We start from the raw sequence: 9,801 nt of genomic DNA on the forward strand, positions 1-9,801 counted from the left end.
ACTGAACTATACCAGGCACATAAAGAATAGCCAAGATTAGTTCTTCCCATATTATTCTCAAATAAAGGAGCAAAGAAAAACTTCCTGAGTTATCCCATGAGACTAGCATGGTCTTGGTAACAAAACTGAAGAAAGGAAACCCATAGGTTAATGTTCCCAATACACAGGGATACTAAAAACCCCAACAAGATCTTAGCAGAGTCCAGCAACACAGAAAATGGCTGAGGACTAACAAGATGCCTCAGTGGATAAAGCATATGTTGGACAAGCCTGAGGATGTGAGTTTCATCCCTTGAACCCATGGTGGAATGGAAGAACTGACTTCTGAAAGTTGTCCTCTGATTTCCACATATGTGTTCACATGGTATGGCACACATGTGACACACACATTATCATCATCACTGTAAAATGGAAAACCATTTTATAGCACAGCCAAGTAGGACTTTACCTAGGCTAACAAGGTTGATTCCATCCATAAAATCAATGTGATATTAGGAGATGAGAGAATAAAGAGTCCTGGGCATGATGATTCATGCCTATCACCCTGTACATAGCTGATACAGAAGGATTGGCCTGAGTTCAAGGCATTCCAAGTATTAGACCAATGTAGATCACAAAGAAGCAGCCTCTCATAATAAGAGAGAGAGAAAGAGTCCAGTGTCTTTTTTATTTTTGAGACTGTGTTTTAATCACAACATTTCTCCCTTCCCTTTCCTCCCTTCCAACTCTCCCAGTATCTTTTTATTAAGAAAAAACTATCCCTTTCTCAGAAATCTAGAGCACAGTGGTAGTTCCCTGATGTAGTAAATGGTACTTAAGCAAATTCACAGATAAGATTGCATCTGATAGTGAAATGCAAGTCCCCTCCTCCTACCCTTCCACCCTCCCACCACCCATTCCCCCAACCCCCAAAACAGCAGGGAAGAAAGAATAGTGTTAGCCACTTTCTGGTGACAAAACCTCCAGAAGGGCAATCTAAGTGAGTGGGGACTGATTTGAACTCATGGTTTCCAAGGTTTTAGTGCACAGTCCTTGGTTCTGTTCCTGCTGGGCCTGTGCTGAGATGGAGCTTCCTAGAGGAAGCATAGAGGGGAAAGCAGCTGCCTCATGGTGGCCAAGAAGCAGAGAGGAAGTGGGCAGGATAAGACACACCCTCATCCCCACACACTTGTGACCTGTGTCCTTCAGCCAGTCACCAATTTCTGAAGTTTCCAGAACTTTCATAAATAGCTTCTTCAGCTAGAGACACTGCTTTCAACAGTAAGCTCGAAGGGACATTTTATATTCAATCACGACAACCGGAGTGCCCACTTTTACAAGTTCTCTTCAGCATTGTTGTGGAGATCATAAGCAGGCAGTTGGATTAGAAAAGTAAATAAAAGATGTCAAGACTAGGAAGGAACATATAAGACCATGTCTATTTGCTGATGGCATGTCTTTATACAGAACACAGAATGCCAAAAACAAACACATGCATTAGAGTTAACAAAACAAATTCACCGAGGCCACAAAATACAAGTCAACGTAGAAACTCCACAGAATCTCCATATATTGACAATGTAAGTCAATAAGTGAGGAACTAAAAAAACCAATTCCCTTTGTTATAGCATCAAAACTGAAGTGCTTAGGAATAAATGCAGCCAAGAAAGTGCAAGGCTTATACACTGAAAAGTGTAGAGCACTGGTAAAAGAAGTGGAGGTACCACTTGCTCAGAGGGCTAGAAGTCCCTATATTGTTAATGTAGCAGTGTTTCTGACAGCAAGCTGCACATTCAAGGCAAACTCTTTTAAAATTCATCTTCCTGTTCCAAAACTCATCTTCCTGTTTTACAGGAAGGAAGAAACAGAGTGTAAAGATTTTAAGAATGGCAAGGGACTCAGAATAGCAATGACAGCCTTGAAAAAAGTTAATTGTTAAACATACTTTTTTTTTTTCAAGACAGGGTTTCTCTGTGCAGCTTTGTGTCTTTTTCCTGGAACTCACTTGGTAGCCCAGGCTGGCCTCAAACTCACAGAGATCTGCCTGCCTCTTCTTTATTTGACACTCAGCAGGTTAGTTCTCATCCACATTGACTGTCTGTAGATATTTGAATGTGGTAATAGGCACATCAGTTTTCAATGTGTAGAGCTTGTTTGGTGAGTCCTCAATGTCATTACAATTTCTGGACAAACATACATGGATATGGTATGGGACATTCCTTTGCCTTTGGCCCAGATGGCTTTATTGATCCTGGTATCGATGTGCACATCTGGAGTCCCCATCTCCTTCATGGCAAATTTCCAGATTTCTTTGAGTGCCTGAGGGGCACACTCCTTGAAGCCCACTCCATGGATACATGTGTGAATGTTGATGGTGTATTCTCAGGTCACCACCATCTCATTGGTAGCAGAACGGTCCTTCTTCTCACCACCCTTCTTTGCAGGCGCCATTCTGCCAGGCCCAAGTTGGAAAGTGAAAATATACATCTTAAGTTCAAAACTGATTGCAAAGCTATACCAGACATGTGGTGATGGCGTGAGGATAGATGGAATTGGGGTCCAGAAACAAACCTGTATATCCATAGTCAGTTCATTTGCATAAGGGTCTTAAGACCTCTCAATGCAAAAATAATGGTCCCTAGAACAAATGAGACTGAACAACTAGATATACACAGGGATGAGCTTGGGCCACTCTGCCCATCATGTAAGGAGGTTAGTCCAAATGGATCAAGGATCTAAATGTTCAAGGTAAAAATACAAAATTCTTGAAATATAGCAAATAAATCTTTATTATCTTGGATTGTGCAACAATATCTTAAACACACCATCAAATGCCCAATTAGCCAGAGAAAATGGATTAATCAGGCTAAAAATATATTTTAAAAAATCTCATTCATATACCAAATGACACTGCCAAAAAAATGAGGAGATAACAAACAGTGGGAGAAAATATGTCATCGTTTAATGCAAAGAGGCTTCAGTTCAGAAATCATGCAAAGTACTTACAAGTCAACAGCAAAACAACACAGATTTGCACCTGATCATATTCAAGTAACAAGACACACAAAAGGCCAATAAGCCAGGAAGCTATGTTTAGCACCATGAGTCGTTGGAAAAACACCACCACCAAGAGCAACACTCTGAGTCTGTGAGTCTGGCTACAACCAAGAACACAAAGCAAGTCTCGATGGAGAGGTAGAGAGGCCAGGCCCCTTACACACTGCTACTGGAACTCAGGTGATGCAGATCCTGTGGAAAGCAGCATGACAGGTTAAATGCAGAATTATTTAAAAAAAATGTTAAATGCAGAGTTATCATGTGGCCTGGTGTATAAATTCAAGAGAATTGAAAAAAAAATCCAGGTATGATGGCTCACACCTGCAATCCTTGTCCTCTGAAGGCTGAAGCAGCAGGATTTCTATGTGTTTGAGTCCAGCCTGGGCTACATAATGAGTTCCAGACCAGCTGTTCTACAGAATGAGATACTGTTTCAAAACAAAATAAAACAAAGCAACATAAAATTTGTACTTGAGAGCTCATAGTGGCATTTTAATAACTTATTCATAATGGCAAAAAATTCAAAACAGCTTATGTGTCAAACAACTAAAAAATATCTAACCAAAATATGGTTTTCTCACTGTCACCATCTATTTTATGTTACTACAACAGAGTATCACTGACTTAGTAAGTTTTAAAGAGAAAAAATTTATTTTTTTCAGTGCTAGGACGACATCTGTTGAGGGCCTTCTGCATCATTCTATGATGGAAGATAGATGGGACAATATGAGCATGGCAATGGCACTGTCATACACAATTGACCTGGCCACTCCTACAGGTACCTGCCTCAACAGTTGTTGCACTGATGATTGACTTTCCTGCACATGGGATTTGGGGTTCACATTAAACCATGCTGTACATACAATGAATTGTCACTCGGGCATAAAGAGGAATGGTGAGCTGATTCTTACCACAACATGGATAGACTGTGAAAACATTATGCTACGTGGCAGAGCCAAACTGAAGAATACCATGTATTTTCCAGTCCTGTGTACACGGAGTAGGAAGAGCAGACAGTGGGAGAGGATGCAGAGGCGGACTGCCCTGAAGCAGGCGAGGCGGCACTGCAGTGCCTACTCCACGGCTTTTCTTTTCTGTGGTGAAAACTCGCAGCAGATTTCATGGTGGCAATGGCTGTGCAGCCTTGTGAACACATAAAAATGCTGGCTTTTATGGTATGTCAGTTTTAAAATATGTGTAAAACATCTACCATATCCCTCTGATGGCTAGGGCGGAACCAATTCTCCTCTTCCCCAGGCCGCTTCTGCCCCCCACTTTACTCTATCCCCGAAGGAGCCACAATCGCCGTGGTAGCAGGCAGAGGATCCCAAAGCACAGAGTGGAAAATGGGCAGACACTGACCCCACAAAGGGGCCCTAACAGTGACAAGCTCAAGCTGTGGGGAATGAGAGACTAAATCAAGATGAAATTTCACTTATGTATTTGCTGGACATTTAACTGATTAATTAATGCTATGTCTTACAGCTTGAGATGAGATTTCCATTATGTAAAGAGTATAAAAAAAGGTACAGTCTCTAAGGACTCCCTTTCAAGGACAGATAAAAAGCCACATGAAGTGTTTAAAAACAACAGAAGGTACCAGTGAAGTTAGTCAGCTGCTACTTGCTCTATTCCCCACTCAACATGGTGGGTATAGGGGTGGTGTGGAGATGCATAACCCTCTACAAACATTATTGAGCTATGTCTGAATCAATAAAATGCAAACCATGTGGCACCTCATCCTCACTTCAGAGCATCTATCTGTAGTGGCTTGCACTCCACAACTAGGGATCCCTGAGGAGCTTACAGGGGTTCATTTCTAGAACATCATCCCTCAGTGCCCATGGAGATTGGCCACAGTACCCTGAACCATAGGGAGATTTGTGGATGATCAAGCCTCTGGGATAGTATTCACATACAACCTTCACATCATCCCATATACTTTTATCATCTCAGGTCACTTACACTAACATAATAAAATGCAAATGTTATACAGCAGTTACTATACAGTATTATTTATGGAATAATGGCAAGGGAAAGTCTGATTATGCCAGGCATACTTGCATTGTTGTCAATAGTTCTAGGCTGTGCAGATGGCTTAGGCGGTTCTTGTGTTCATGTTCTTCAAGCATGATGACTTGAATTCAAACCCCCAGCACTCATTATACACATAGAAACCCAGGTTTGGTTGCATGTGATGTGCTTGTAATCTCAACATTGGGGATCATAGACAGGCAGTTCTTGAGAGCCTGATGGCCAGACAGTCTAGCAAAACACAAAACAGAAACAACAACAACAACAACAACAACAAAAAAAAAAAAACCACCAGTGATCCTCTAGTTCACTGAAGTATACTGTCTTGTTGTTGACTGTTTTTATTATTTACAGTGGCTGCCCCTTAAGCAACTGCCGTCCTAATCAGTGACTGCAACTCTGCTGCTACCCAGCCACAAAGGCTGCAGCTTGAGGGGATTCGGTTCCCTCAGGCACCGACTCTTTCAAAGCTATTAAGAGACACTTTATCTAGAGCTCTATCCCTCTAAAGAACTCAAGATTCAAAGGCTGAGGTGGAATTCTGTGCGCTCAGAGAAGCTGAATAGCAAGTAGCTAACTTTCTCCCTTTACTGCTGTCTTCCAAAAAAAAAAAAAAAAAAAAAAAAACCCAGCATCCTTCTCTCAGTCTCCACTTAAGAACCTTAACTACATGTGGTTCCTCCCTACTACTTCTTGTCAGCTACTTGCTGACTCAGCCTCCTGCTTGCAGTTAATTTTATTTAATCAAAAAAATGCAACACACTTTAAAATAATATTCCACAGCACTGTCTCAAAGCAGTCATGTAGACAACAACAGAGGAAGCCATTCTGCTCTGCTCTCCACATGCTCATGCACAAATATGAGCACCCACACTCTCATACCACACACACACACACACACACACACACACACACACACACACACACACACGGGGGAGGGGGGCACTGGGGGAGCTATTTCCACCCTGTAGTTGATTGAGCCATCAAGACAGAACCATTGGATATGAAAGTCTGACTCTATGCATATATGTTCACAGATGTCGTTATGTGGAGTATTGAGGACAGGTTCAAACACTAAAATCTATGTCATTTCTCTCTTAAGTGACCACCAAGGTCTCCACTGCTACTCCTTTTTACTGTGTTTGGAATGAGTCTCAGGATTCTGAACACAGCTCTCCTCCAGACAGTCACTGACAAATGAACAGCAATTGTAATATGGGATAAAAACGTGGTATATCTACTTGCTCAAATTATTATTTTATTAGCAATATGTATACTTTAAAAATACAAAGCAGAGTAATTATATGTCTAGGAAGATTGTACTGAGCAGCATGGCTTCAACAGGGAGGGCACCCTATAAAGGCTCACAGTAAGAGATGTGTGTCAACTAGAACTGCACCAGGCTTTGCAGGTTTGGAGAACACAATTCAGAGAGCAGGAGCAGCCTTCTGCACCAATGATGGAGCTGTGCCTAGCTACACATGGGAGGGAGTCAGAAGACTGTGAAAGACGGGGGAGGCAGGACCGGATGAGAACCTGTCATCCCCTCACCACAGCCAGTGATTTCCTTTCAAAGGGCTTGCAGAAACTTCACTGTGGGCCTCAGCTCTGAAGAACAACTGTGCCAGGGCAATCCAGCAAGGCAAGAAGGTCCAGCTGTTTCTACCACAGGCAGAGCCCTAGGTGGGCTGTACCCTGTCCATGATCCCTGCTGAGTGAGCAGCTGCAATTGGACTTTTCCATCAGCTCAGTCATGTTTCTTGTCCCCTTTGTCCTCCATTGGCATTGACCCCCAACAAAATCTTGCTCCCAACTTCTGTTTCAGAGCATATGTCTGGAGAAACAGCCTATAACCTCCACTCCCCCATGGCATTTCTCTCTCTCTCTCTCTCTCTCTCTCTCTCTCTCTCTCTCTCTCTCTCTCTCAACACAAAGTATTTATTTGTATGTGTTAAGTCCCAAGGCTTGCATGTGGTATCCTAGGGATCAAACTCATGTCTCAGATTGCCAGGCTTGGAGACAATTACCTCTACCACTGAGCCATCTTACTGACCCCCCAGCCCAATGCACTCTCTTATTCCCCACGTAAAACACACCAAGAAAATGGCAAGAGACCTCCGTTGCTGGGCTACACATATTTCCTCTCCTCATCTGGTGGCTGCTGAAAGCCACTGCAGTGAAAGAACAGTGTTCTTGGCATTGTTGTGAGATGGTTGCATATTTGACTTGGGAGCAGATGTTTGGGTTTCTTTGTAACTAAAAACAAGTTAATTCCTAAGACACACATCTTACATTTTCATTTACTGTTTTAACTAGAACAATAGAACATGAAAGCACATCCATCAGAATTTGAATTTCCTGGCTTCACAAAGCAAAGTTGGGGGGACAGGTGATTGACACCTTACCATGGAAGCTATGACCTTACACTCATCATGATTATTAAAATGTAGCTAGAATAAAGCTGTTATTTCAGAGACACAGCAGTACTCTAGAAAGAGCGATTTTAATTCAGTGGACATTCAGAAGCACCCTACACAGCTTCCATTAGCCCATCCCCCACTGAACTGCCTCAGCACCCAATTCCAGGCCTGCAGCCAGGGCTTTAAGCCAGGGTCCCAGGAAAAGGAGCCTGCAGTCAACACACATAGCCACAGGATCAACCTTTGCATCTACTGTCATCAAGAAAAATCCTCCAAAGTAACCATTAATTTCATGTTTAACAGAATGTATTCAATGCAATATGTTTTTCAAGTAAAGACCCAAGCAACTGTAATTTAAAAAATGCTTACTTCTCACTTCCCCCACAAATTGGTTTAATTTTATATAAATGAAACCATGGATTCTAATAGAAAGCTCTTTCTCTCTGCAAAGGTTTTTCCCTTCGAGGAACACAATGAGACCAATCACAATGGAAATCTCAGTGATACTCCCCAGAGACATGTCAGTCAGATCTTCGCACCCCACATTCCAGATCAGGTATGTGAGTGTTCTGGCTTGCTTGTCTATTGCTGTGATAAAACATTGACCAAAGACAACTTGGAGGAGAAAGGGTTCTTTCACTTACAGGTTTTAGTCCATCAGCTAGAGAAGCCACTGCAGGAATTCAAGGCAGGAGCTTGAAGCAAAAACCACAGAGGAGCTAGGTATAGTGGTATATACCTTTAAGCACCTGAGAGACAGAGACAGGCAGACCTTTGAGTTCAAGAGGCCATCCTAGTCTACATAGTGATTTCCAGGACAGCCAGAGCTATATAGTAAGACCCTATCTCAAACAAACAAATAAAGAGAAAACATGGAGGAACACTGCTCACCGGCTTGCTTCCAGGCTATGTTTCTTACAAAGCCCAGGACATGCCTATGGCAATTAGAAGCTAAAAAAATGTTCTACAGACTACAGACAAGGCCAAAGAACAATCTGATAGAGGGTCCCTCTTCCCAGGGGGTGTCAAGTTGGCAAGATGGGGAACACAGCAAGCCTCAGAAAGACCAAGGAATTCCCATCAACAAGTATTTTAAAGCACTTAAGACAGGGCAGCAAATCAGTGGAAAGTGGACTTTGTTTTGTGTGACACCAAACCTGGGAGCTGTGTGGGGTTCTCCAATTCCTTCTTTTACAGATGGTGAAACTCTAGCAGAGAGGCTAAATGGATTGTACAAACCGAGAGAGCCTTGCAGACTAGATGCTGGCTGCCCCAGCCCTTGGGTTAGGACTCCTTCTGGATTGTCTCCACCCAAGCTGGTGTTGTATTAAACAGAGGTGACAATTGCCCTTCCTGTCAGACATGCAGCAGCAAAGAACTATTTCAAAGCCAGTTTTTATGGACAAGTATCAAGAGACGTGTAGATTTTATTGAATGTGTACTTTTCATGAATTCAATAAGAATGCCCAAAATAATAATTGAACGACTTTAGTTCAATTTCAATAAATTTTCACTTGATTGATGTTGCCCCTCAGATTTTAGCAGTATTATTCTATTATCTCTGATTTCTGTCATTTGATGTAGGCTCTTGGCCCATTTCCTATACCATAAACTGAGAGATAAAAATTAGTCAGGACAAATTTCTCTGAGATCCTACCATGGTTTCTGTATAGAAGCTACCTATGTTATATCGTACAATGTCTTGGATAAACATAGAAATGAATTTCCTTCCAGTTCTGAAACTTGGATTTTGAGACTAGGGTAATGGTTTGGTTTCTACTAAGACTCTCACCTTGGCTTACAGATAGTGCCCCATGTCTTCTGGGCTTCATCTTATCTGAGTTCCATCCTTAAAGATTCTAGTTCCAGGCACACCCACAATATGAGATGTTGGGGTTAGTATTTCAACTATGAATTCTGGGGATACAGACATAATGGAGCCTGTAATAAATTCCAAGTGTTGATTTTCATATCAAATTTGATATGTCACAGGCTAGAGTAAATTTTTTAGAAGTCTTGCCTCAAGTGTTCTTAAGTCCATAGACAGTCTAAACTCAATATCCAAACCCCTATAGAGACTAGGAAGTCATTTCCAACCTGCAATGTGGTCTACACTCTTGAAACCACTCAGGGAAACATTGGAAAAGCAGTTACTCATTTCCAATGCCCTGTGTCACTAGGTTAAACTTGTTCTACTTAACTTAGAGGTGAATGTATTGAGGGTCTTTTACTTTGTGTAAATAATTGTCCTGAAAGTCTTACCTTTTTTTGAGGGAGAGTGAGAGAGAGAAAGAAGGGGGAAAATGACATG

General features: G+C 41.9%; 1 pseudogene; it reads right to left on the reverse strand.

Moving 5' to 3' along the window:
• Positions 1–2,053: 2,053 nt before the first annotated feature.
• Positions 2,054–2,439, reverse strand: LOC114710213 (annotated as a pseudogene).
• Between the last annotated feature and the right edge of the window lie 7,362 nt (positions 2,440–9,801).

Source organism: Peromyscus leucopus, chromosome 2, assembly GCF_004664715.2.
Source record: "Peromyscus leucopus breed LL Stock chromosome 2, UCI_PerLeu_2.1, whole genome shotgun sequence".
Taxonomy (NCBI): domain Eukaryota; kingdom Metazoa; phylum Chordata; class Mammalia; order Rodentia; family Cricetidae; genus Peromyscus; species Peromyscus leucopus.